The following is a 27,377-nucleotide window of genomic DNA, read 5'->3' on the forward strand; positions in this document are numbered from 1 at the left end:
AGCCAAAACTTCTCTCCTCAAAATGACATCATTTCTGTCCCATTATGTTTAGTATTTTTGGAATAATTTAGAAAATTCACCACACCCTTTGATCCTGAATGAAAGAACTAAGCTACTGGTAATGCCTCTTTCAAAAGATTTCTAGAAATATCTTCCCCTTTATGCCCATGGTTTCACAAAGAGGACTGAATACTCATTCCACTAGAAAATAAAGGTTGTTTAAAATTGTATTTTATATTTTAGATGGTGATATTACCTTGTGACTTGGGATGAAGACTACAAGTAAGAATGCAAAAACAGGTTGGCCCACGTTGCTATAATTTAGGTTAAAATGACTCATAAAAGCAAAAACTTTCTAGTACTGAAAGACACGTTAGTTATGTAGGGATGGTTCGAGGTATGGGAGTAGGGAGACAACATCTTTAAGTGATGTGGTGTAAGTTTGAATGTTTTAAGTTCCCAAGGAAAATTTTAAAAGGACCCACTTATCAGTTGCTTACCAATCAGATTAAGTAACAAATGCCTATTATGAGCAAACCCTATGAAAAGTTCCATAAAAGACAACAATCAGTGTAATATATGGTCTTTCCTATCAAATTGAGGCACATATCTAAGAAAATCTAGTTTAGAAGGCTTTCAAGTGGCTGTGATGGAGTTAAGGGTATCTAGAAGTCTTGTTAAGACTCAGAAAACATAATCTCTGTGTACAGAGGACATACAATCTAGTTTTATGCACATGAAAAGAGAACCCAAACTATAAGGCTGTGTGTTGTTAAGTACTAATTGAATCGAGCAGGTAAGTGCTGTAGAAGGTAACAGAAGGACACATTATTTGGATGGAATAGTTGTTTGTTAAACCCTACCTTCTCGCCTAACTCCACCATTAACTTTGATATTTCTATCCCATTCTTTAGGGGTATTTGGGCTATGGCCATTCTAAATTTTTCATGTTGGAAGGGGCTGTCAGTAATATGGGGTAAGCAGATGGAGCTAGCTGATATTCTGGAAAGGCTGGGCACTAGAGGTTTCAGGACTTATCTGGTCCAGGGACCCATCTGGAGATTGTAGGTCTCTGGAAAGTTACCCTAGTGCATGGAACCTTTGTAGAATCTTATATATTGCCCTAGGTGTTCTTTAGGATTGGCTGGAATGGTTTTGGTTGGGGTCTGGCAAGTTATGATAGGTAGCAATGTCTAACTGAAGCTTGCATAAGACTGACCTCCAGAGTAGCCTCTTGACTTTATTTGAACTCTCTCAGCCACTGATACTTTATTAGTTACAATTCTTTTCCCCCTTTTGGTCAGGACAGAATCATCGGTCCCATGGTGTCAGGGCCAGACTTATCCCTGGGAGTCATCTCCCATGCCACCAGGGATACTTTCACATAGGGGGGTGGGTCATTTGCAGAGTTGGGCTTAGAGAGAGAGAGAGGCCACATTTGAGCAACAAAAGAGGTCCTCCAAATGTAACTCTTAGGCATACTATAGGTAAGCTAAACTTCTTTGCTACCTACAAAAGCTGCACAAGAGTAAGCCTCAAGATTAAGGGCTTGGCCTCTTTATTTGGGTGTACCTAATGTTTGACACAGAATCAGGGGATTCCCTGATGGTAGAGTTCCATATTTTTTTTCCCATCCCTCAAGGGACTTTACCAATTCTTTTTGATGATCATCTAATATACTCTAGGATGTATCCAGGCATTACATTAAGCTGTACAAGTTTAAAGAACCTCTTTCTTATTCTGGGCTCTCTGTGTTTCAGTTGTTCAAATGAGCTATTCAGATAGGTCAAGTTAGACTATATGTTGCAGAAAATTTAGGTTACAGACCGAATAAACCATTCTTCCTTTGGTCTCAAAGTATGTGTAATTTTAAAATACAGACAATGTCTTCCTTACCCTTGAGTTCTGAATTACTTTAACCCCAACCTGATCAGCTTCATCCTTATCTCTAAATCCAGAAATAATAATTACCACTCTAGACTAAATGTGTCTGCTCCAGGAGCTTAAATCTAGGCCCCTGTTTTCTTATAAGCATTTTCTAAAGAAGACCATACATAATTATTCTTTCATTTATGACTTATTTTGCCTTATCAAATGTCCCAAACATTCATTCATATCGTTGCGTGCCTCACAACTTCATTCCCACAACATATGATCATATGTATACACCATCGTTTGCCAAAATTCCCAGTCAGTGCTTCCTTCAGCTACCTGCATTCATCAGGCAACATGTATAATGTCCAGACTCCACAGTTCATAAACACTCTCAATTTTAGATAATTTCATTGTTCCCAAGAGAAAGATAATCAATAAACATACCCTCACCAAATAGGAAATCTAAACCTCCTCTTAACTCTTGTCTCTCCCCTATTATTTACCTCTGCAGTTGCTGTGGTAGTGCTGATATTTTCCTTTTAAAGACAGCTCATAGTATGAATAGCAGTTTTCCTCCTGTACCCTGGACTTAAAAACTCTTTGTACATGAATATCTTTGAAGTAGTTCTTGCAAGAACTAATTTATATTTATAGTGTTAATCAATGGAACACGTAGGTCTATACAACCCCTATTAATCATGTTCATCTTCTATGAACATGATTAATCTATAAGCAATATTCATCTATAAGCAATATTACTTATAGACCTACTGAAGAACCGCCTTTATTTCTATCTATTCCCTTACGTTGGAGTTCAACCTCAGCTCACAATTCACCCATCTCTAGCTTCTATTATTATCTCTAAGTCCCCTATATTCTGTATTATAAGCCTTGATTTTACCTTTACCATGGTCATGAAAGTGGAATCATACAGTATCTATCCTTTTGTGTCCGGCTTATATGTTATTTCCTTAGAGAGGCATTTCCTAAATTTCCTGCTAAATCAAGGATTCTCTTATAAAATCCTTCATAGCTCAAAACACAACTTATAATTATATTCATTTATATAATGATTTGCTTAATAACTGCTAATCCTTCCTAGTGTATAAACTCCAAGAGGACAGGGATTGTATTTGCTTAAAAAAAAAAAATACTTATTTTGAACAAATGAATGTTCAAAAGTTTTGTGGAAGTATTTAGTATAGTGCCTGGCATAGAGAGAATAATTTAAAAAGTTGATTTTTTCCTTTTAAAATTTTAAATATTTATGTAAAATATTGATCTTTTATTTAATGGAAAGTTTGTAGCTTTTTTTTTTTTTTGTATATTTTAAAACTTTTGACTGACTACAGTTATTCCACTAGATGTCAGGCTAGCCTAAAAGAATTAATTGCTACAAAATCAAGTAGTGTGTATGATTCCTGTATTTCATTGAACAGTTAAAGGATACCCATATTGTTAATTTAATGAAGAGAGATAATATTTTTGTTGATGCTATTGAAATTGAGATTGTGAATTCTCCATGACTTTAATTTTCTTGTGCTATAGAAGTTTATAGAGATTTTTGGGTCACTCATCAAAGAATTGAACTCTTATCTATTAATAATAAAATATTTAATGAAATATAATACACGAATAATAGTGATATTTATTGGGCACTAATTACATGCCAGAGACTTTGCTAAATGCTTTCATCTCATTTAGTCTCAATTAATTAATACTAATTAAAATGATCTCAATTAATAAAACAATCCTGTGAGATAAATGGTATTATTAACCCATTTAAAAACTGGAGTTTAAAGAGGTTACATAGCTGTTCCTAGAAATTCTAAAAGATCTCTAAAAGAGGCATCATAATTAGTGAGAAAATAAAGATGTTTTAATAATGGGAGAATTGTCAGTGTTCATTGCCACTTGGAACTCAGGATTTTCTTTATGAGACAGCTAAATAAATGATGTTGTTTAGTAACAGATTAGGAGATAGTGGAAAGTGCATAGGAGCTGGAATTAGACAAACATTGGTTTGAGCTTTAGCATATCATTTACTAGCTTTAGTCTTTTACTAGAGTAGTTATTTCATGTCTCTGGGCCTCAGTTCCCTTCTCATTTAATTGAAGATGTAATTTCATTGCTGAAATAAAGATTAAATTGTATAATATATGTAATATATCTACCACAATAACTGGAGTAAAGTAAATCATAGTTTTAATTATTTTTATTGAAATGTCACAATCTGAGAGAAAATAATATTAAATTTTGTGAATACTACGAGTCAATTCCCTCATATTTTGTCATGGTAGATGAGTAAACAAAATAGCAATGTTATGTTCATATTTGAATTACTTATAAAATTTATCTATGGACAATTTGCATTCAAGGACTAATTATTATTTTCAAAATTAAAGAGAACATTTCCATTATGGAAATCATATATCCTGTATTCAATTAATATTTTAAGAGAACTTTTGGTGTTTGGATATGATGGTAAAGGAGGTGGAGAGAAAGAAATGAAATTCACTTTCTTCTTTTAATGTTTATTATTTAATAATACTAATATTATAATTAATTCTTGCCAGGACTCCTTTAATAGCCTCCAAAATAGTCTCTCCATTTCAGTCTACTTTACACAAGTCTACAACATGAATACCCATAAAAGTACAGCTCAAAACATATCACACTTTGTTGAAGCATCTGCTTCCACATTGCCTATCAAAGTAAGTGCTGTTGAAGGTCATATAGAATATCTCCACCATTCTCTCTATAAAGTAATCCCTGTATATATCCAAAACTGGATTAAGATACATGGGCACTTCTGCCACTATCTCTCATTTAAATGTATGTTTTAAAAATATTTGTAAATTTATTTAATGAGGCTGGAGTGAAATAGATTTCTCTTTTATGTTTTAAGAAATTTTAAATATCCAGGAAAACACAAAATAGTATAATAACATTATTTTATCCTTGATATAGAATTAACAATTGTTTATTTTTTATCTTAATTTTTTTTAAAGATCTAAAATTTTGTTGCTTAAGCTTTAACCTTAGGGAACTAACTCAACATTCCCAGTCCCATTTCCCATTCTCCTTTCTAGCTGCTCTGAAGCTTTCTGTATGGTAAGTTCAATGTCCCTTACTCAAACACTTCAGAAGATATTTCGGCATATCTTTATTTGTAAAAAATATAGTATGTTTTGTATTGTTTCAGTTTATATGCATGATATCATACTGAAATTATCATCTGTAACTTTTTTACTTTATATTATACATTTGAAATATTATACATTTGACATATGGAGCTAGGTCAGATTTATTTCTTTTAGCTGTTGTGTAGGAGTCCTTCATGTGAATATAACACATTTTATTTATCCAGTCCCCTTTTGCTGGACACTTAGATTACTTTCAGTTATTCACTCATAAAGGCATAACTGCAGTGAAATGTCTTTTCTTACTTGTCTGGGAGCACAAATATAAGAGTCTCCATAAGGGATATAATAGTGTACATATTTTTTATTTTGCTAAATAAAACTGAATTGTCTGCAGAGAAAGTCCATATTTCCTCATATCGTCACCTAAACTTTATAGATATTATTATAGGGTAGAAATAGTATCTGTTTATTTTTTTTAAATTTGTATTTTCCTAGTTACTTGTGAGATTGAAACTATTTACCTAAGGCTACTGGCCTTATTTTTCCTCCTCTGTGAATTGCCTGTTTATGTCCTTTGTCCTGGCAATTCTGTTTTTTCGAGTTATTGATATTTTCTTTTGTTCTGCCCTTTCTAAAATTGAGTCTGAAAAGATCTGCTATTTGTCACAACTTTTAATATTATGTAAAATATTCTGTCATTAAGAAATCTCAAATTTTTATGTAAAGAATTGAAATTTTTTAAAAATTGAGTGTTTTTATAAATGTGATATGTTTTTTCATTTATTCAGTTCTTTTAAATGTTCTTCAATAATATTAATATTTTATAGCTTTTCTCCATAAAATCCTTTTGCATTTTTCATTGTGCTTATATTTATATATTATTTACCCTATAGCTTTGTTCATATCATAATTGGTATTTAAAAAATTTACTGTTTCTATTTGATTTGCTTATGGGAGAACTATTGACATGTATACATGAATTCTCATATTCTATAGTTTCTATTTGTATCTCTCAGTATTTTTTATGAAAATAATTACATAATTTTCACAATATGACAATTCTGCTACTTTATGGTAGTCATTCTTCTTATTTATTCTATTGTCTTTTTTGTACTTGTTAGGGCCACTAGCATAATGTTGACTAGTAGCAAGACTTGCAGGCATTTGCTATTTTCCTGACTTTAGTGAAAATGCTTTAGTGTTTCCTTTATAAATTATGATGCTTGGTATGAGATTGTGTGGGAACCTGTTAAAGTTCCTTTCAAATCTCAGTTTGTGAAGTTTTTCTTTTTAAAAAGTCCTGAGTAGGTAGTTGAATATATTAAATGTCTTTTCTTCACCTATTGGGACACTCATGATTTTTCTCCTTTGATCTGTTACTATGGTGATAGAGCTTATTTTTGTTATGTTGTGTGTTTGTGTGCATGCATGTGTAGTTTTTTCCTTTTTTTTATTTAAAGTTTTTGTTTGCTTCATTTGGAACACAGGCATAGAGTTGAATGAACAACTCTCCTCAGTTGATGATGCACTATCATCATTGTTCAATATAAGGCCCCTCTATTGTATCATTTACTTATTTTTATTTTCACCATCCACAAACCTAGTCCATTTTTCTTACTCCCCCAAGGGCTTTTACTTTAATGTGGTGTTAAATACCTTTTAGAATAAAGTGTCACTTTTTGTATATATGTCTATTTTGTTTCCTTTGTTTTTGCACAACACTATATTTTTAAGATCCCATAGATCTTAAAAATATTTATTGCTGTATATGCATTTAGTTTATTATTTCTAACTGTGGCATAATATTTCAGATTATGCATCTACTGTATTTACTTATATATTCCCCTTGAGATGGACACCTAAAGTTGCTTTTAACTTCCTGCAACCACATAATGACACTGTGATAAATATCCTCAAGTAAGTTATCTTTTCATTGGTATGCTGGTTTCTTTGGTGCATATATCCAGGTATGTGATTGTTGGTGCATATATCAAATATCAAAAGTTAGCATATATCAAATTCATTAAAAACCATCATATTGTTTTCCATAATAATGCTTCAGTTACACTCCGGTTAGTAGAGAATAAGAATCCTTATTTCTCTATTCTCTTGCTTACAGTTGGTATCATCCGGCTTTTTAATTTTTGTCAATCTGATGGATGTAACAGTATATCTCAATTTTGTTGCAACTGCCATTTTTCTGATTACTACTATATTTCTCTAATTTCTACTCTTATTTGCCATTGGACTTTCCTTTAAGTGACTTTCCTATTCATGTCCTTTGCCTGTTTTTCTATTGGGGTTTCCTTATTCTTGTTAATTTGCAGTTGTTCCTTTTACATTCTAGGTATAGTTCCTTAGCAGTTTTAAACATTGTGAATATCATCTCTGGTCTGTCAACTGTTAATTTTGCCTCTGGCATTCCTTGTGAACAGAAATCTTCAATTTTGATGTAATTAAACACCAAAAAAAAATTTTTTTTTGGCCTTACATTACGTGTGTGTGTGTGTGTGTGTGTGTGTGTGTGTGTGTGTGTGTGTGTGTGTGTTTTACATGGGCAGGTACCGGGAATAGAACCTGGATCTCTGGCATGGCAGGCGAGAATGAGCCACCATCGCACCACCCTAGGTTTTGTGCCTCTAATTCTGGTCTAAGAAGTCCTTTCAGACTGCTGAAATATTTCCCTTAATTTCCTCTATTAGTTTTTTAAAAATTGACTTCTAAATTGAAGACCTTAATCCAAATGAGTTTAACTTGCATATATGGAACAGAACAGGGATCCAATTTTATTCTATGTATACTGAGCTAGTTTTTGTAATACTGTCTGTTAAGTAGTTTATCTTTTCTCTGTTGATTTATAGTGCTACCTTTCTCTCTCTGAATTTTCTATTCTGCTCCATTATATATTTTTTAAAATTTTTATGCAGTTAAGCACTGTATTTATTACTATAGCTTTGTCCATTATGTTAATATCTAGAAAAGGATTTCATCCATTTTACTCTTTTTTTTCAAAATTATGTTAGTTTTCTGTGAACAGTGTGTCATACGATTTGGATAATGTGCTTGTTTTGTTCCTAAAATAAGTTTTCTAGAATTCTTGTTGAAATCTGAATTAGGTATCTATTGCTTTGAAACTACCTCATAACTTAGTGGCTTATAAGAATGAGAAACATTTATCATCTCACAGCTTTTGTAGGTAAGGCATTCAGAAGCAGCTTAGCTGGCTGGTTTTGGCTTGAGGCCTCTTGTGAGGGTACAGTCACAGGGTCAGTTCAGGTCAGAGTAACCCGAAGGCTTGACTGGAGCTAGAGGATCTCTTCTAAGTTGGTGCACTCATATGGCTGGCAAGTTGTTGCAGCATCAGTTCCTTGCCACACAGCCTTCTCCATAGGGCTGCGAGAGTGTCCCTTGCTTTCCCTGGAGCAAGTGATTCAGGAAATAGCAAAGTGGAAATTATGATGTCATGTATGACCTAGCCTCCGAAGTCACATTCCAACATTCCTGCAATATCCTATTGGTTACCCAAGTCAGTTCTCTTTAGTGTGTGTGTGGGAGGGGGTCGGGGTGGTTGAGGAGAACTATTCAAATGTAATCATGTATGTTCTTTTCTTTCTTGATTTTCTTCATTCAACATTATATTTGAAAGTTTCTCTAGCTTTACATTCTACTCAACACTTGATTTTTCACTTTTTAATGGTTTTTGCTATCTGATGTAAGGACAGTATTATCTTGAGGTTTTAATTTGCATCTCCCTGGTTACAAAGAAGTTTGTATTAATTAGCCTTTGGATAACCTGTTATGTAAAGTTTCTAGTACACATTTTGTCCACTTTTTCTACTGTCAGTCTTTTTTATTGATATGAAGGAATACTATCGATTCTGGGTAGTAAACTTTTTGGTTTTATGTGTTTATAGATTTCTTCTTCTATTTTGTGGCTTTGTCCTTCACTTTTTTTTATGGTGTCTTTGTTTTTTTTTCTTTGGGTGTGTGGTCCAGGAATCGAACACTGGGTCTCCCGCGTGGTAGGCGGGCGTTCTAACCACTAAACTACCACGCACCCTATGGCTTCTTTTTAATGGGCAAAAGTTCTTGATTTTTACTGACCTCAGATGCATTTTTTTCCAATATGTTATGCATTTTATATCTTCTTTAAGAAATACTCTTTCTAGAAGTCATGAAGACACTCTTTGATATAATCTTTGACAAGATTTATGGTTTTGCTATTAAAATTAGGCCAAATAAACCTGTAATTGATTTTTATGTATGGTGTGAAGTAGGGATCCATTTTATTTTTTCCCACATCTCAGTCATCATTTATTCATTTAATGAAAAGCCATTCTTCTTCCCACCAATAGGCAGTGCTATCTCTCATATATACTAAATGTCTGTGTGTGTGTGTGTGTGTGTGTGTGTGTGTGTGATTTCTATACTGTCCATTCTTGCTCCAAAAGCTCACAATCTTAATTGATATACAAGTTTATAATTATTCTTAATACCAGGTAAATCCATTTTCTGTACTTTATCCTTCTTCTGAAAATGTGTCTTGGCTATTCTTGTTTCATTGCAGTTCAATATGAATTTAAAATCATCATGTCAAGCTAAAAAAAATGTCGGATTTTTATGGAGGTTACACTGAATCTATAAACTAATTTTGAAACAATTGACATACATACAATATTCAGTCATCCTTTCGAGGAATATGGAATGCTGTTCTATTCTATTTAGCTAGGCCTTACTTAATGTCACAAAACAAAAAAAAGTTAAATAGTATTTGTTCTAGGAAACTTACACATCCTTTGTTATATTTATTCCTAGGTATAGTTCTGATACTTTCATGGTATTATAAATGATAAAATTTGAAAATTTTCGTTTCCTAACACTTGTACTGGTATATAGAAATACAGCTGTTAAAATGAATTTTGTATATGATTTTCAGCAATCTTACTAAATTCTTTTAATTATAATAATTTATGTGTAGATTGTTTTGTGCTTTCTAGGCTAGGTACACTATAATATCATCTGACAATAATGACACTTTTGTTTCTTTCTACTCCTTATCCTTCTTTTTGTTTTATTGCCTTATTGTGCTAGCTAGGATCTCCAATAAATTGTTAAGTTAGGGTAATGATAGCAAACATCATTGGTTTATTGTAGTTTCAAAGAGAAAACCTGCAAGATATCACCATCAATTTAGATATTGGCTATAGACTTTTTTTTTCTCTTTGTAGATAACCTTTGTCAGGTTAATAAAGTTTTCAAAGGTTGCATTTTAAATGTTGAATGGAGGCTGAATTAACATATACTGTTCTGTTAATTGAGATGATTGTGTAGCTTTTCTTCTTCTTAACAAATATGCTAAATTACATTGATTTTCTAATATTAAACCATCTTTGTTTTCCTGGGTTAAATTGGTCATGATATATTATTAAGTTTTTCATATTTCCGGATTTGATTTACTAATGTTTCAAGATTTTTTTCCTGATTCCTCCACCTCCAAATATATCAAATAGCTTCTTTCTTTCAGACATTAGGAGTTTTTGAAATCTTCCTGTCACTTTTAATTTCTCTCTCTCTCAGAAAAATCACAGCATCGCTGTATTAATAGCTTAATTTATATTTTATTAGATAGTTTATTTATATAGTCTGTTAACACAATACAGTTAGGTTCTTGATACTTTATGTGTTGGTTACAGTCAATGAATTAAGTGGTTAGATTTGATTATATCCTGCCCTTACAATACCATGTGCATATGCACATTTTGTAGATTTTTTTTTTTTATGTAATGGGGGTAAGTTTGCATTTCTTTTTTTTTTTTTTTCATTTGTCTCATTTATTTGTGGTACTGCAAAAAGATTTTCACAAGAAATCTATACTTGCAACGTACTTTTCAGTGCTTTCTCAATTTCATTTGGTAAGTATGGAAAAGGCAGATGTTATTTTTATGCTCAACTAAGCCTAGCATAGATCTGATATGATTCAAATCTTTTGAAAGAGTCCAATGCCTCCATGAAAATGTATATGAAGTGTCCATGTGTGATAGAAGGGAAGTTTTAACTTACTAATATTCATAGATAGAACATAACTGTACAAAAAAAGAGATATACTTTCATCAGGAGATATTAAGACTGTGTAAGTTAAGGGGCTGATCACTAGTTTGAACAATACATAAATTTTTGGAATGTTTAACAGACATACAATGATTTGATTTGACTGGGGTTAGTAGGTTCTTTTCGTGGGCATCTTTTGCATGACAGAGTCCCAGCCGGGCTCAATTCCTGGAGTTTAACAATCCTCTCCCACCAGCGTGTTAATCTATCAGTGTTCAGTGCTTGGATGTCAGAGTGAGTGTTGATGACACGCGGAAGATTTGGGGAAGCATGTTACTAAGCTGATAAAACATTTCTTCAGAAATACTCTGTGGTACCAGAAACTGCACTGTCCTAGAAATTCCTCCATCCCATGAAGCCATTTCCATCATGAAACCTTTGACACATTTAAACACAAGTTCTGCTCTCCTTAAGCACCAGGGTATAGTCATTTCCTCTGACATATCATGCACCAACAAGAGAGGAATGCTTATTGTTGTGATGTCATGGGTACAGCAAACCTTGAGTATATTTCGGAGCCCCATTATGGCAGGATCACGAGCAGTGATATTTCCTGATTTCACATTGTCATCCACACACAGATGGAAAGCAACATGGATTTCTGAGAGATTAGAATGTCGTGTAATGTAAAATTCTCCAGGTAAAATATTTAAGTAGTTTCTGTCAGAATTCTTAGTCTTATCATCACTTTCTCCATTTTGGTTTCCAGAATCATGTGATTCTTTCAACTTATTCCTGCGCTGGGTTCTAGCATAAAGTACCACCTGCTGGACAACTTCTAGTTGCTCTTCAATTCGGGGAAAATGAAAGTCAGTGCATTCTTGGCAAACTGTAGCAAAATCTCTTTTAATACCACTATATGAATTGATTCGATTATCTACTAGTAAAACGAAGCCACACAGAGATGTAGAATAAAGTGACAGTGCTGTTTGGAGCCGATGGAGTTTTACACCACTTCGATGATTTCGTTTATGTTTACAGAAGTCTAACATATCTGCTCTCAGCAATCTCAAATTATGCATGGTCTTCAACTGAGCTCCTAAATGAATGGTAAAACTTTCTTATAACTTTCTTTGTTCCTCATAAATCCTTCCATTTGCTTCTGTAGATTCTCTGAATTGACTTGGCTGAACTTTAATTTCTTCACTGAGGGAGCTGTTATTGGGGTTTTTTAGATCTTGATGAAGTTTTATCACCCATTCCTGATACTCTTGCTTTTGGATGGCAGTTGACTGTTTTAATTCATTCATCCACTTATTCTCTAAGTCTTGCTGGGATTCAAAATGCTGAGCAGCCAATGAATTTACATCTTGATCTGTCAGTGATTTTCCCAATTCTTGCATCACTTTTTCCATTTCAATACCTTGTCTCTCACGCAATTTTTTCAGCTCCACATCTCTTTCACCAATCAGTTCTGAGATACTAACAAAGTAATTATGTTCCAGATTTAGGAGCGTTTCAGAGGCAGGAGAATGGATTAGGTCATGGTACACATCTGCAAAATCTTCATCCCAGCTGGGTTCTTCAGGCCGTGCGTATTCTAATGTGGTCTCAGCATAAGCTTTGGCCCATGTATTTGCCAACTGATGTAAATCTACTTCACCTGATTTCAGAGCTGCCAGTGACACTTCAGCATCTCTATCATAATCTCTGAGGGACTCTTCTTCTATAAACTGGCTCAGAGCTTCTTTTAAGTCATTTTCTATAAAGCAGGGTAAATTGTGCAGCAACATCAGACGTCCATGCAAATGACTGGCATTCTCTTGAACAGGAAATTGGAGGGGCACCCTCAGCTCGAAGCACTGACTTCCTACTTTGAATTCATACATGAATTCTCTCTCTCTGTTACAGAATCTTTCTCTGTTTTTCTTCATCTTTGGCAAGATTTCTATAAAACTTGTCTAGTCCCGAAGTCTTCAGCGATCGGCACACTCCGAGTGGTCCACGAGCCTCGGCACTAGGGATATCAGCTGTTTTGCCTACTCGTTTTTACATCCAGCAGTTCCGTCGGCAGATTCCCCCACACCACCTCCTCGTCCCTGGTACTGGATGGAAAACCCATCGATCTAAGCACCACTTATTTCTTCTTGCTTCAATTAGGAAGGTGCATTTCTACTGTTATTGCGTATTTCAGAGACGGCGCAAAAGTCACTGTCATCACGAAAGTGCAAGGGCGAAGCCTTGGATTTCTCTTGAGAGCATAAACATATTTGTTAATTTTTAAACAAGTATTTATTGAATATCTACTGTATGTCAAGTATTATTCTAAGTTCTGAGAGTACAGCAGTGTAAAAAGATTCTTGCCCTATTGGGGAATCTTGCTGATATTCTGAGGATGTAATGGTGGTTTCAGAATAGAAACAGGACTTTATTTCAATGTTCCACATTTCACAGAGAAAAGCACACTTGCTAGCTAATAGTGATTTCATGCCTATGGCTGAAACTTTCATATTCCACATTTAGTCATTGATTAAAGCCAAATTTCACTTCCTTACTACTTTAGGCCATTTCTCATAGAAAAATTGTCTCTGCAGTCTTTTTTGATTACTGGTATTGTTAACATGAAGAATTCATTCATAGTTGGGAATGGAACATAAATAATTTTACCATAAAGTTATTTGCTATTGTGGATACATAAACTTTTTTCAAGTGACTTGAGTGAATTCTGATTTTAATATCCGAAATAAATTTGTAGCACACCCTTAAATTGTTTTTTAAAAAAGCCTACAAGTACAAATAGGCATCTTCTTTTAATGTTAAATTTATTACATGGATTTTTGAAAGATAGGGGATAGTATACTCATTTTGATTTCCTTTTAGCAACTTAATTAGTATTTATAACTTTTGCATGCCCATTTTTATATTACAAAGGCTTTTATAATAGACAATGAGTATACTACATTAAATTCTAAGTATTGTAGATGCTTACCAAATATGTATAATATTGAATTTTAGTTCTAATACAATTTCTTTTAAAATCTGGATAAAATCACAGCTAAACTCCAAATTGCCAAACTGATTGCAGAATATTGATACCCAGATCAGGGACACTGGATTCCTGTGGAGGAATAAACTTGTTTGCATGTGCAATGTTAGAAACCTCTGAGGTCAGGTGGGATTCGTGGATAGCTTGAATTGCAATGTAGAATTCAGAGCCATTTTCTATTTTTAAAGGTTCTGGTTTAAATTTTTACATTTCCATTGTTTTAACCTCTTTAGGTATCAGGTTAAAAGTATTCACTAAAGCTGCATTGTAAAGATCCTCTTAGAGATCCAGGAAACACTTATTCATTCTTATAATGTAGAGTCAGCGGGAAAACAAGTATATATATTCCACATATATTATTATTTTTTAAATTTTTTATATTTTATATATTTCACATATATTAAGACCTCTAGGATACCTTACAGCCATCACATTACATTGCGTATCAGAAAAATACACTAGGTTTTAGTTTTGGAAATCCCAAATGTGGTTTATATCTAGTCATTGCATGTTTACATTAAGAGCAAGTATGTGAAAAGTTTTCTATCTAGAGTTATTGGATATAGAAAACACTAATTGAAAATCATATAATACTAAAAAAACTTTGAATCTAGAGTTCTTTTCAGAAAGTGAAATATAAAGTGCTGAATTCACTTTGCAATTTAGTGCAAAAAGCACATTAATGTTCAAGGAGTATAATAAAGACATTTAGTATCCCAGATCTATTAAGTTGAGAAGGGAGTAAATAGGAAAGGAGAAGAAGAGAGAAGAAAAACATAACAGGAGACAAGGGTAAGGACAAAGAGCAAAAGGAGGTAGAGGGTTTGGGTTGTATATTAATTAAAAACATGCTCAGGACATATCAGGAAGGGGTTGTGGGAAGATGGCAGAAAAGGGAGCCCCAGGACTTGGTCTTTCTACCAGAAACAACTTTAAGTAGGCAGGAACAGTCTGAAACAATTATTTTGAACTCTGGAGGCCAAAAGAACACTGTTTAGCATCCAAGAAAGAGTGGGAGGAAGAGATTGACATATTATGGTTAAGAACAGTAAGTTGCTCTCTCTATACAGTGGCAGTGGCTATCAGTGTCCATGCCCCATTCTTGCAGCAAGTACTTTGGGTTCCGGAGTCTGGCTAGTTCACTGGTGACAGAAAGGGACATAAAAATCCTCTTCCCCAAGACTAAGGGTGGGCACAGTTGATCACTGATCATGGCTTTTGATTAGGGTCCTTGGATCATTTCAGGGCCCAACTTTGAGGGTGGCCACTGTTTTAACAGCCCTCTTCCCCACACAAAGGCATCAGTGGCCATTGTTTCAACCCATCCTGGACAAAGGTCAGAGCAGAGAGGATTTAAAGATGCTATGCTTCCTCAGGGCAGCAGGAGAGGGTTGCAGCCCTGAGGAAAAGGGGCTTTATTTGTTGGGCAGGCCAAGAAAGCTCAGCTTTGGGGAAGCATGGAAGGAGCTTTTGGCATCCATGTTGATCCCCTCCCCTTTGTGTATCCGTGGTCCTGTTTGTCTGGAAAAGATTGACTTGGTAAAGTTGTCTTTAGTGTGCCCCTCCTCCCAGAACTTGAGATAACAAAAGGAGTGTAAGAAACTATAGAAGCAGATAGTCGGGGACAAAGGCTTGCCACCTTCAACACCCAGGAGAGAGAGAGAGTGAGGTCGGTCTCCTGGGAAACAGAGGGAACAACCAAACACCAGGAAACGAGAACTCCAAAACAACTAACAAGCAAAAGCCTAGGACAAGATACTGGTCCAGAAAAACAGGGAAGTCCCTGCACATTCTATTTGCATATGGCAGACCTTCTTGATAGGAAGGCATAAACAAAGGACAAGGATAGAGCTCTGAAAGCTACAAAAGAAAAACAATGTGTTTTGTACAGGGGAGCCCCAATTAAATTTAGTGCGGATTCCTCATCAGAAACCATGGAGGCAAAAAGGCAATGGGTTGAAACACTTAAAGTGCTGAAAGAAAACACCTGCCAACCAAGAATTTTATATCTGGTAAGAATTTCTTTCAAAAATCAGGGAGAGACTAAGCATTCCCAGATAAACAAAAGTGGAGGGAGTTCATCATCACTAGACCTGTCCTACAATCAATGCTGAAGGGAGTTCTTCAGACTAAAAGGAAAGGATACTAGACAGTGGTTGAAAATGGCAAAAATAAATAAAGACCTGCAGTAAAGGTAACCATTTGGGTAATTATAAATATCAGCATTACTGTATTGTATTGTTTGGTATGTAATCCCACTTTTTACTTCTTGCTTCCTACAGGTGCCAAAATGCAAATGCATGAAAGGTAATGTAAAGTAATGGTTTTGGATATACGATGCAAAAAATATCAATGGTAACAAGTACAAAATAATGTGGGGGAACAGAGGGATATAGGGGATGTATATGTGTATGCTATTAAAGTTAAGTTGGTATCAAACCAAATATGATTATTATATATTTAGGGCAATAAATTTTAACTCCATGGTAACCACAAGGAAAACAGAAGATAAAGATATCCAGATAGAAAAGAGAAGGCACTCAATATAGTATGACACAATAAAATCAAGTGAATATAAAAGTAGACATTAATGGAAGAATTGAGGGTCAAAAAGTAAAAGACATACAAAGTTTAAGTAATGAAATGGTAGAAGAAAGTCTTTCATTATCAGTTGTGACTTTAAATGTAAATGGATTAAATTCTGCAGTCAAAAAGCAAAGATTGACAAATGGATGAAAAAGATGACAAAATTATCTGTTCTCTGCAAGATACCTTAAATTCAAAGGTACAAGTGAGTTGAAAGTGAAAAGATGGGAGAAAATATATCACACAAGTAACCAAAAAAGAGCTGGGGTAGCTATATTAATATCAGAGAAAATGGATTCTAGGTAAAAAAAAAACAAAACAAAAAAACAGTTATGAGGAACAAAGACAGTCATTATATCTTGATAAAGGAGACAATTAAATGAGAAGATGTAGCAGTTATAAATATATATGATGTATTTATACAGCAGAGCCCCAAAATATATGAAGACAGTATTGACAGATTTTAAGGGAAAAATTGGCAGTAGGAGAATTTAATATGCCACTTTCAATAATAGGTAGAAAATCAATAAGGAAATACAAGACTTGAATGATACTCTAAACCAACTAAATCTAATAGAACACTTCACCCAACAAAAACAAAACACGTATTCTTCTCAAGTGCACACGGATCATTCTTCAGGATAGATCATATGTTAGGTCACAAAGCAAGTCTCAATAAATTCAAAAATATTGAAATCAAACAAAGTATATTTCTGTCCATAAAGGAATGAAGCTAGAAATCAATGACAGAGGAAGAAATGGAAATTCACAGGTATGTGGAAATTATGCAACAAATGGGTTAAACAACAAATGGGTTAAAGCTAAATTCTTTAGCAAAATATAGAAATGTACTGAAGCAAATGAAGATGAAAATACAACATACCAAAACTTATAGTATGCAGCAAAGACAGTGCTTGAGGGGGAAATTTATAGCTCTAAATGCTTACATTAAAAAAGACTTCAATCAGAGAGCTAATCTCAAAACTGGGGAGATCTAGAAAAAGAACAAACAAAACCCAATGCAAGCAGAAGGAAAGAAATAACCAAGATTAGAGAGGAGAGAAATGAAATAGAAAACAAAACATAACAAAAACAATAGAATCAACAAAACCAAAATTTTGTTCTTTGAAAAGATTGATAAAATTGACAAACCTTTAGCTAGACTGACAAAGAAAAAACGAGAGAGGATACAAATAAAAATCAAAAATGAAAAGGGGGACACTAGTTTTGAACCTGCTGAAAAAAAAAAAGAATATAAGAGGATGTTATGAACAAGTGTACATCAATAAGATCTCAACAAATTAATTGCTAGTAGAGAGATTGATTCAATAATAAAAAAAAAATCCCAACAAAGAAAAGCCCTGAACCAGATGGCTTCGCAGGGGAATTTTACCAAACGTTCTATGAAGACTTAACTCCTGTTCTGCTCAAACTCTTCCAAAAAATTGAAAATGAGGAAATACTCCTTAATTGATTCTATAGGGCCAATGTCACTCTCATACCAAAGCAAAATATAGATATCACAAGAAAAGAAAAAAGAAAACTACAGATCAATATCTCTTATAACTATAGATGCAAAACACTAGTAAGCTGAATCCAACAACATGCTAAAAAAATTATACACCATGGCCAAGTGGGATTTATCTCTGGTATGCAAGGTTGGTTCAACATAAGAAAATAAATTAATATACTATACCACCTCAACAAAGTGAAGGAAAAAACCACATGATCAACTTAATTGATGCAGAATATGCGTTTGAGAAAATCCATCACCCTTTCTTGATAAAAACACTTAGGACATAAGGAATAAAAGGAAACTTCCTCAGCATGGTAAAGAGCATATATGAAAAACCCACAGCTAATATGGTACTCAATAGTGAAAGACTGAAAGCTTTCCCTTTAAGATCTGGAACAAGAAGGATGCCCAGTCACCCTCTTATTCAGAATTGCACTGGATGTTCTTGTCAGAGCAATAGGCAAGAAAAAAAAAAAAACAACGAAATGCTTTCTTTGACCTTGATCCCCTTTTTTTTTTATTCCTTCTCTCCTTGCCATCACTCCCTGGAATGTGCCCCCCTTTCCCTATCTATGAAAATTGTCCTCCTTCTTAAAGGTCCGAATCTAGCTCCAACACGTTTGGAGTCTTATTCAGGTATTTTATCCACCCTTATGCTATCTTCCATGAACTCCTTTTGCATGGAGTGCTTCTTTCTAGATTATTTTTTTGCAGGCTTGACTTCTTGCTTCAGTTAGATCTTATTAATTTTGAGAGTAAAGTCTATGTTTCATACTTCTTTTGTATCACCTACAGTATCTGGTACTGTGGTAGGCATGCATTTGATCTCTTTACTTGTCTGCCAACAAAACAGTTAAATTGATATAAAAAATGACGGAATTAGAGAATCATAAAGTATTGAAATTCTACCTCCTACTTTTAGTAATTCTGTGTCATCTAGTCTTATTTGCATATTTGTCAGATGTGGAAATTGAACCTCAGAGAATTTAAGTGCTTTATTCAAGATCATATAGTTGGTTCATTTATTTTCTAAGATACTCCTATAACTTTACTTTTGAAATGCCTGGCAGTGATATTTTATAGAAACTGTTATAGCTTCCTATTTGTCACAAGGAGATATGGACTAGATATCACTTATGTTAGGTATTTGTGGTTGTGCACAGTAATGTGCTCTCTCTCCCAGGGTCGGTATGTAATGCATTCCTTCTGCTTTTGGTTTCTGTAATCAGCAAGAGGGGCATTTATTATGAACCCATCTTGAACTGAAGGCTTAGTCTTGACTGAATTAAATTAAAAATTAAACTTTTGGTTAGGTAATTTTATATGTGCTTTTTTTTCCAGTGGCAGTATTGATATTTTTCTTTTTTTTCCCTGCCATATGTTTAAGGATTATAGCCTGGGAAATTAATGTATTTCAATAGCAGTTAATTTTCAACATTGATGTACAAAGAGCTCTTTGTGGATATTTGTATGTTTCCTCTGGATTTTGAACAATTCCCCCCCTTATATAATAATGATAAAAAGAAGCTATTTATGATAAGCTATAGACCATTTAAAAATAATGCTTCTTTTCTTTTGAGCATGTACGGTGAGGTGTTTATACGGTGAGGTGTTTATTGTAACTCAGGAGAAAGAACAGTGAACTGACAATCCCTGAGATGTGTATATCAGCATTGCATAATTCTTCCATTTTTCTTTCTTAATGGGAAAAGAGCAGGAATGGCTTTATTCCTTAGGAGACTACTCATCTAGCACAATATTGAAACATGATAGGAATTCAATAAATACTAATTGAATTTAGTAAAATTTAAAGCAAAGAAAGAAGTGATTTAAACTTTCTGAAATGAGGGTAATTTATTATTAGAAATTTTGAATAAATTTGCTGTTTTGGTCTTGAACTTTCTTTAAACTCCATGGCCAAATATCTCAAATTATTAGGTTTCCCTGCACATGATCATCTCCCTGGGACACTGTCACCCAACCTGGCTAACTTCTTTCATTCTTCAAGACTCTCCCCTGGAGGCCATTTTTGTTTTTGTTTTGTTTTATTTTTTTGGAAGTGCACGGACCGGGAAACGAACCTGGGTTTCCCGCATGGCAGGGGAGAATTCTACCACTGTACTACCTTTGCACCCTCTCCCCTGAAAGACTTTTAAAATAAATTCCCTGTGCTCTTAACCCCAACCATTTTCCGTGTGTGTCTCTCTAAGCATATCTCTTTTCACATTGTATCAAATTGTCACTTTACTTGTGTGTCTTCTGCATCTCAATTTACTATTGAGAGAAGGGATCATTTTTAGTTACCAAAACTCCAAAAAAAAAAAATGTGGATGAATAAATGAAATTGTTCGAGTACAAAAATACTTAGGAAAAAATTTCCCTGTTATGGAGAAAAGAATGCAACAGACAGCTGTTAATCGGTCTTCTCAAAGTAATTTCTAAAACAGTTCAAACTATGAGAGGCAATTTGGCACAATAAAATCTGACAAGTCTAGGTTAGAATTCTAGCTAAGTTACTAATACAGGAGTAACTTGGTTAACATTGATTGATAACAGATATTGAAAAAGTAGCAGCTTTTAGTGAGAAAACTTTTTTTAAGTTGTCTATTTTTAATTGGTGAGGAGACATTATACTAGGCTTAAACTATCTTTCTGCTTATCTGTCTATACTACTTTGATAAAAAAATTTTTGAGGACAAGGATTGCATTTTATTTATCCTTATGGCTGTAGTATCTAGTGTAGTGCTTGCCACATAGAAGGTGTTCAACAGCTTTTTTTAAAAATTACTCATACAATTTTTATTAAAAGCAAATGATTTCCTGGCCCATGCACGTCCCAAAACAAACAAGCAAGCAAACAAAAAACCAACCAAACAAAAATTCAACAAATGGTGCTGCAATAACAGGATACTCACATGGAAAAATAATGTAATGTGACCCCACCATACTGCATACAAAAAAAAATGCATATAATGCAAAACATTGAGATAAAAGAGCACAAAGTGACTAATAACTAATATCATGAAATCTTGTTTTTATGATTCCATTCATCTGAGACTCACTTCCTCCAGGTATTTGTATGACACTCTGCTTCTTAGGGTTGCTCTAATGTGACGTTATCCTTGAAGAATTTTCTATAAAAATTATTATTATTATTATTTATTTTATCTTATTTTTTGGCATAGGCAGGCTCTGGGAATCGAACCCGGGTCTCCGGCATGGCAGGCAAGAATTTTGCCACTGAGCCACCATTGCACCACCCAAATTATTTTCAAGAGTAAGCCCCACTGTCTCTGTGGACCCTCTCCACTTAATTTTTCCTCCTTAGCAGTTACCACTATACATAATCATAGACTTAGTTGATTATTTATTTTTCCTGTTGGGCTCTTTTTTTAATAGCTTTTGTGAAAAATGTAAATGAACTGAACTGAGGTAGATGTGAGCAAAGCAAATGGAAGCAAAGTCCTAGGCAAGGTCCAATAGTAGGAATTTGATTTTGAAATACACAAGTTATTATGTAGCTATATACTTAGGTTTTTCATACACATTATATTTTCAATGCTTGTCATATACAATTCACCTAAATAAATGTCACATTTTTATTTTTATGTCACCATTTTTTACATAGCCTGGTATATACAGAGCTTCATTCTGAAGTCATCTTTAATAGCCTATCTGTATTTTTTTCTTGCTTGGGCATGTACTTTTAAACAGTTATCTACCATTTCCATGATAATCTGTGAAATACCTCGGGTTTAATGCTTGGTTTGGCTACTTTCTAACTCTGTGGTTTTGGAAGTCTAATTCGTAGTGTGTGTTCAGTTAATATTAGCTATTATCATTTCATGAAGAAAGCTTATAAAAATCAAGGAAAATATAACTAAACTGGGGAAAGCATATGTGAAACAGTGACATTAATGAAAATAGAGAGAACTTGTTCTCTTAAATTCCATGGAAAAATTGAAATTCATAAACATTATGGCTATGACTTGTCAAGATGACTGGGTAAAAGTTAAAACATTAAAATTAAATGTAATTCACTTTATAATATGATTCATTAGCATAGATAAGAGAGATTGATTTCTAAGTCATATGATTGTCATTGGCTTATAAATTCAGTGAAAGTTGATGCAGATTCTTATGACCTGCACGATGGTCCCAGAGCGCTAGTGTTACTTGGTGTTCATCTTTGGTTTCTATAGTGGCTGTTACATTGTTTCCCAGAACAGAAAAAATTCACTGACTGATTTGTGCATAAACAATCACTGGACTAGGGAAATGTGCTGTATTTTCCCTCATGAAAGTAGTTATGATCACCAGGTGTGTGGTAAGACTTCTTGCTCTAGTGATCATTGTCACAGTTAGCCACTGAGAATTGGCATGAATATTTTGAAGACAGTAAGCCCAAGTGCCCATATGGAAATTTAAAATAACCACTCAAGAGTTTTGCCAATATTTTCCTACTTCTTGTTTGGATTAAAATCACTTAGAAATTTAAGCAGAGTAATATTAATGATGTTTAATACCTGATTTTATGAACTAATAAATAGTTTGCTTATAAATCTTGAATTATTTTCCTTGGCTTCTTTCTTATGACAGGTGATCTGTTGTTGCCTTAATATTGACAATGTTTACGATGTTTTCTTCTCTTCTTCCTCTTCCCTCTCCTTCTCCTCCTCTTCTTCTATCTCTCCACCTCCTCCTCCTTCCCCTTCTTTTGGAAATTGATGAAGCATGGAGAAAATAAAAGAATAGAGTTACCTCTGCAATACTTGGTATTTGAAGATGAATAGACCAAATATTTGGCTTATCTTCTTTGAAATCTGAGGTTTTATATTTCTTTCTTCTGGGTCCTGAAGAAGAATTTTTGGCTTTTGTATTATCCATATGATGACAAAAAAGTATAATTTCCAATTGTACTATCCACAGGCACTATACCATGTATCCATTTCTTTCCTACAATCTTTAAGGCTCTACTTCCAGCTATTACATTCATAAAACAACAAATACGTAAATAAAATCCATTTGTTATTATACACATAGAATTTCAAAGTTCAGTTTAGAGTAATTTTAAATTTCTTTTTTTAAGATTTCAATTAAAATGACAATTATTTTGAAAAATTTTTCAAATGAATAGCATTTATAATTATAAAGAATAGAACAGTGCAAAAGAAAATGTAGCTATGACTGTTACAGAAAAGCAAACTCCAGAAGGATGTATTTTTATGCATACCTGAAATATTTCCATGTGAAATATATAATAAATATTATAATAAATGGAAAAGTTAATTATAATAAATGGAAAAGTTAATATTTAGGATAATAGAAATTTATTACAAATGTGAGAAAGAAAATAACTTTCCTGATATATTAACCTGAATAGCCTACTGAGAGATGCTGCCACTTCCAGATGAAATTCTACTGAAAGCATCATTTAAGGCCATTTGTGTCTTTATTGGTATAAAAATGATATCCTCCCAAATGGAATTTAATTTACTTTTATAATTTTGAAATGGGAAAAGTCATATTTTTGTTGGGCTATCATCAATAGCTTTAAAATCTATCTAAAAATTTCTTTTTAAGCTTGCAAAAAATGACTTTCACAACAGTGTACCAGATGTTATCCTACATTAACTAAACTTTGCTCAAAATAAGTAAAAACAAGGGAAACATTAAAGAACAGGTCAAACTGTATTATTTTTATAGCAATCAATCACCAGACATAAGTGCCTGCCACATTGGTAAAGCTAGTCTTAGCACTAAATAATGTTATAAGAATGAAATTTTACACAGTTCTTCTGAAACAGCTGCTTATTTTCTGGTTGAGTCTATGATATACCAAATAAATTAGAGAATGACAGCTAAGAAAAGTAAAAATTGATAAGTTCATAAAATGAATAATATAGGGGTTAGTGAATAGAGAGATTATTGAGTATGAGGAGTTAGGAAAGAATGGGTTGCAGAGGGAAAGAATTAATACAAGTTGCTGCCATGTATACACTGATCAGTACATATTTATTGAATTAACAAATGGCAGAAAAAACAAGCTGGGAGATTATGGAAGTAGCCCAAGCAGGAGGTCATGTGAGCTAAATTACAATGTGGTAGTAGGACTGGATGGAAAGGGGAAATTCAATAAATATTCCAAGCTAAGATTTAGTAGGATATGGTGAAACAGGAGCAAGGTGAAATGGTGGGAAGATCACTGGATTGATAAGCAGGACTCTATTGCCTTGTGCAAATAATTTATTCCCTCTAGTCTTCCATTTCCTCACCTATAAAATAGGGATATCTGAATCTCTACTGTAGGATTGAGCAGGAAAGAAACTGAGCAAGGATTTTGGAATTGCATAGTTGAGTAGTCATCAGTAACCATGGTGAAATAGGCTTCAATTTATTGATATTGGCAGAAATTTGGAGAAGAATGAATGAAGAGAGCAAATGTTGAATAATAATAAGAAGCTGGTATATGAAGAAAGGGAGATAGAGAAACATGAGGAGGGAGAGAAAGGGAGAAAGAAAAAAGGTGGGACGATGTTAATTTGAGGGACAAGGAAGGGACAAGAGTAGATTAATTTTTAGGATAGGGAATTTTTGAGCAGATTAGTCGTTTAATGGGAAAGAGCCCCTGGGGTGCTGGGAATATATTCCTACCCAAACTATATTCTAAAGGTTTACCAGTCATATTTGACAGAGTCTCCAGTTCTTTGGCAGCAGAAAGTTTCAGTGCAATGGTGTATATGATAGCCCATTTTATTTTACTTCTTCAAAGCATGAGCTTGCGGTATTACCTTCCCCATCTGTTAGCCATATGATTTCAGAACCAGAAGTACTTTGGTCACTGTGGGTAAATGCCTGATAATGAGAAGCCAGATGATTAATTACAGAATAATATGTATGAATAATTTTAAACTAGAAATAAACCTGTTATTTGGTCTTGGAGAGGTCTTTAGTCCTATGCATCAGAGTAGGCGCTAGAGAAGAATATATAATCTTGTGCTTTGGAGTGGAATGACCTATATATGTCTTTTAGGTATAGTTCATTTACAAGTTATTTAACTTCTTTATTTCTTTATTGACCTTCTATCTGGTTGTTCTATCTATACAGGAGAGCGGTGTATTAAAGTCTCCTACTATTATTGTTGAAACATCTATTGCTTCCTTCAGTTTTATCAGTTCTGTTTCATGTACTTTGGAGCTCTTTGATTGGAAGCATAAACATTTATGATTGTTATATCTTCTTGGTGAATTGACCCTTTAGTTAGTATATAGTGTCCTTCTTTGTCTCTTCATTTAAAGTCCATTTTGTCCGATATTAGTATAGCTACTCCTGTTTTCTTTTGGTTATAATTTGCATGGAAAATCTTTTTCCATCCTTCCACTTTCAATCTATTTGTATCCTTGTGTCTAAAACAAGTCTCTTGTAGGCAGCATAAAGCTGGATTATATTTCTTAATCCATCCTGCCAATCTGTATCTTTTAATTGGTACGTTTAGCTCATTGATATTCAAAATTATTACTGAAAAGGCATCTCTTGATTCCACCATTGTTCTAGTTTGCTAGCTGCCGGAATGCAATATACCAGAAATGGAATTGCTTTTAAAAACAGGAATTTAATAAGTTGCTGGTTTATAGTCTAAGCCCGAGAAAATGTCCCAATTAAAACAAGTCTATAGAAATGTCCAATCAAAGGCATCCAGGGAAAGATACCTTGGTTCAAGAAGGCCGATGAAGTTCAGGGTTTCTTTCTCATCTGGGAAAGCACATGGTGAACACGGTCAGGGTTCCTCTCTCATCTGGAAGGCCACATGGCAAACACGGCATCATCTGCTAGCTGCTTCTTCTGGCTTCCTGTTTTGTGAGGCTCCCCAGGACGCATTTTCCTTCTTCATCTCCAAAGGTCGCTGGCTGGTGGACTCTGCTGTGGTGTGCTGTAAACAGATGTGCTGAGCTTAGGGAGGGGCGTGAGGCTGTGTGACACTATGGGTGTTGGGAGGCAGGGGTACCATGGTTATGGAGGTTAGTACATGCAGCCTTTATGTGCTGGCAACAGTCTTCAGGGAATAGGGAGGGGGAGGTAGTGCTCAGGAGGGGTGCAGGGAGGTGTGTTTGGCTGCACTTGGGGCAGGGGTGTGAGACAGGTACGTGTACTGGGGGCTGATGAGGTGGGGGTGCCTGGAGCATAGGGAATGGGAACAGGCAATGGGGTTTTGGTATGTGGGGTATGTGAGTCGCTGGTCATGGGGCTGTGTTGGTGAGGGTAGCGCGCCCAAGGAACTGGCTTACTTCCTAGTCCCATGTTCCTATCTGTGCATTCCCGCGGGCTCTGCGGCTCCATGTCTCCATGTCAGGCTCTAGGCTTCTGCCTCTTAGTTCCTCGGCCTCTGCAACCAGAGCTGCCGCATGTGGTGCAGAAGGCTCTCCCAGGTCAGCCACACTCCTGAATCGCCATCTCAGTTGCCTTCCTATCTCTTTTATAACTTTTACGTGGAGCTGGGCTAATCTTGAACTACTCTAGTTGGCCATTGTTCTAGTTTGCTAGCTGCCAGAATGCAGTATACCAAAACGGAATGGCTTTTGAAAAGGGGAATTTAATAAGTTGGTGGTTTACAGTTCTAAGGCCGAGAAAATGTCCCAATTAAAGCAAATCAATAGAAATGTCCAACCTAAGGCATCCAGGGAAAGATACCTTGGTAGAAGAAGGCCAATGAAGTTCAGGTTCTCTCTCAAGTGAGAAGGCACACAGTGAACAGGGTCAGGGTTTCTCTCTCAGCTGAAAGGGCACACGAACTCGGCATCATCTGCTACCTTTCTCTCCTGGCTTCCTTCACAAAGCTCCCCGGGAGGCATTTTCCTTCTTCATTTCCAAAGGTCACTGGCTTGTGAGCTGTCTGCTTCTCCTGCTCTCTCTGAGTCTCCTGCATTCTCCAAAATGTTTCCTCTTTTATAGAACTTCAGAAACTAATCAAGACCCACCCAAATGGGTGGAGACATGTCGTCGCCTAATCCATCTTAACAACCACTCTTGATTTAATCACATCTCCATGGAGATGTTTCAAACATACAGTATTGAGTAGGGATTATTCTGCCTTTACGAAATGGGATTTAGATTAAAACATGGCTTTTCTAGGGGACATACATCCTTTCAAACCAGCACACC

General features: G+C 34.7%; 1 protein-coding gene, 1 long non-coding RNA gene and 1 pseudogene across 3 annotated transcripts in view; 1 reads left to right on the plus strand and 2 right to left on the minus strand.

Annotated features, from left to right (window-relative positions):
• SH3GLB1 (SH3 domain containing GRB2 like, endophilin B1) overlaps nucleotides 1-8,450 on the minus strand; it is a 58,871-nt gene extending 50,421 nt beyond the window's left edge. The window contains exon 1 of the mRNA XM_077120392.1: nucleotides 8,207-8,450. The gene's annotated coding sequence lies outside the window, so the exon portion shown is untranslated. The remainder of the gene's footprint in view (nucleotides 1-8,206) is intronic.
• Nucleotides 8,451-8,571: 121 nt separating this feature from the next.
• LOC143650077 (uncharacterized) overlaps nucleotides 8,572-27,377 on the plus strand; it is a 132,515-nt gene continuing 113,709 nt past the window's right edge. The window contains exon 1 of the long non-coding RNA XR_013159345.1: nucleotides 8,572-8,617. This is a non-coding gene — a long non-coding RNA (uncharacterized LOC143650077). The remainder of the gene's footprint in view (nucleotides 8,618-27,377) is intronic.
• On the minus strand, nucleotides 10,836-13,303 carry LOC143650071 (ferry endosomal RAB5 effector complex subunit 3 pseudogene; annotated as a pseudogene). The gene is made up of 2 exons (XR_013159343.1): nucleotides 12,733-13,303; nucleotides 10,836-12,679 (listed from the first exon to the last, which is right to left on the minus strand). The product of XR_013159343.1 is annotated as a ferry endosomal RAB5 effector complex subunit 3 pseudogene (transcript).

This window comes from Tamandua tetradactyla, chromosome 11 (assembly GCF_023851605.1).
Source record: "Tamandua tetradactyla isolate mTamTet1 chromosome 11, mTamTet1.pri, whole genome shotgun sequence".
NCBI lineage: Eukaryota > Metazoa > Chordata > Mammalia > Pilosa > Myrmecophagidae > Tamandua > Tamandua tetradactyla.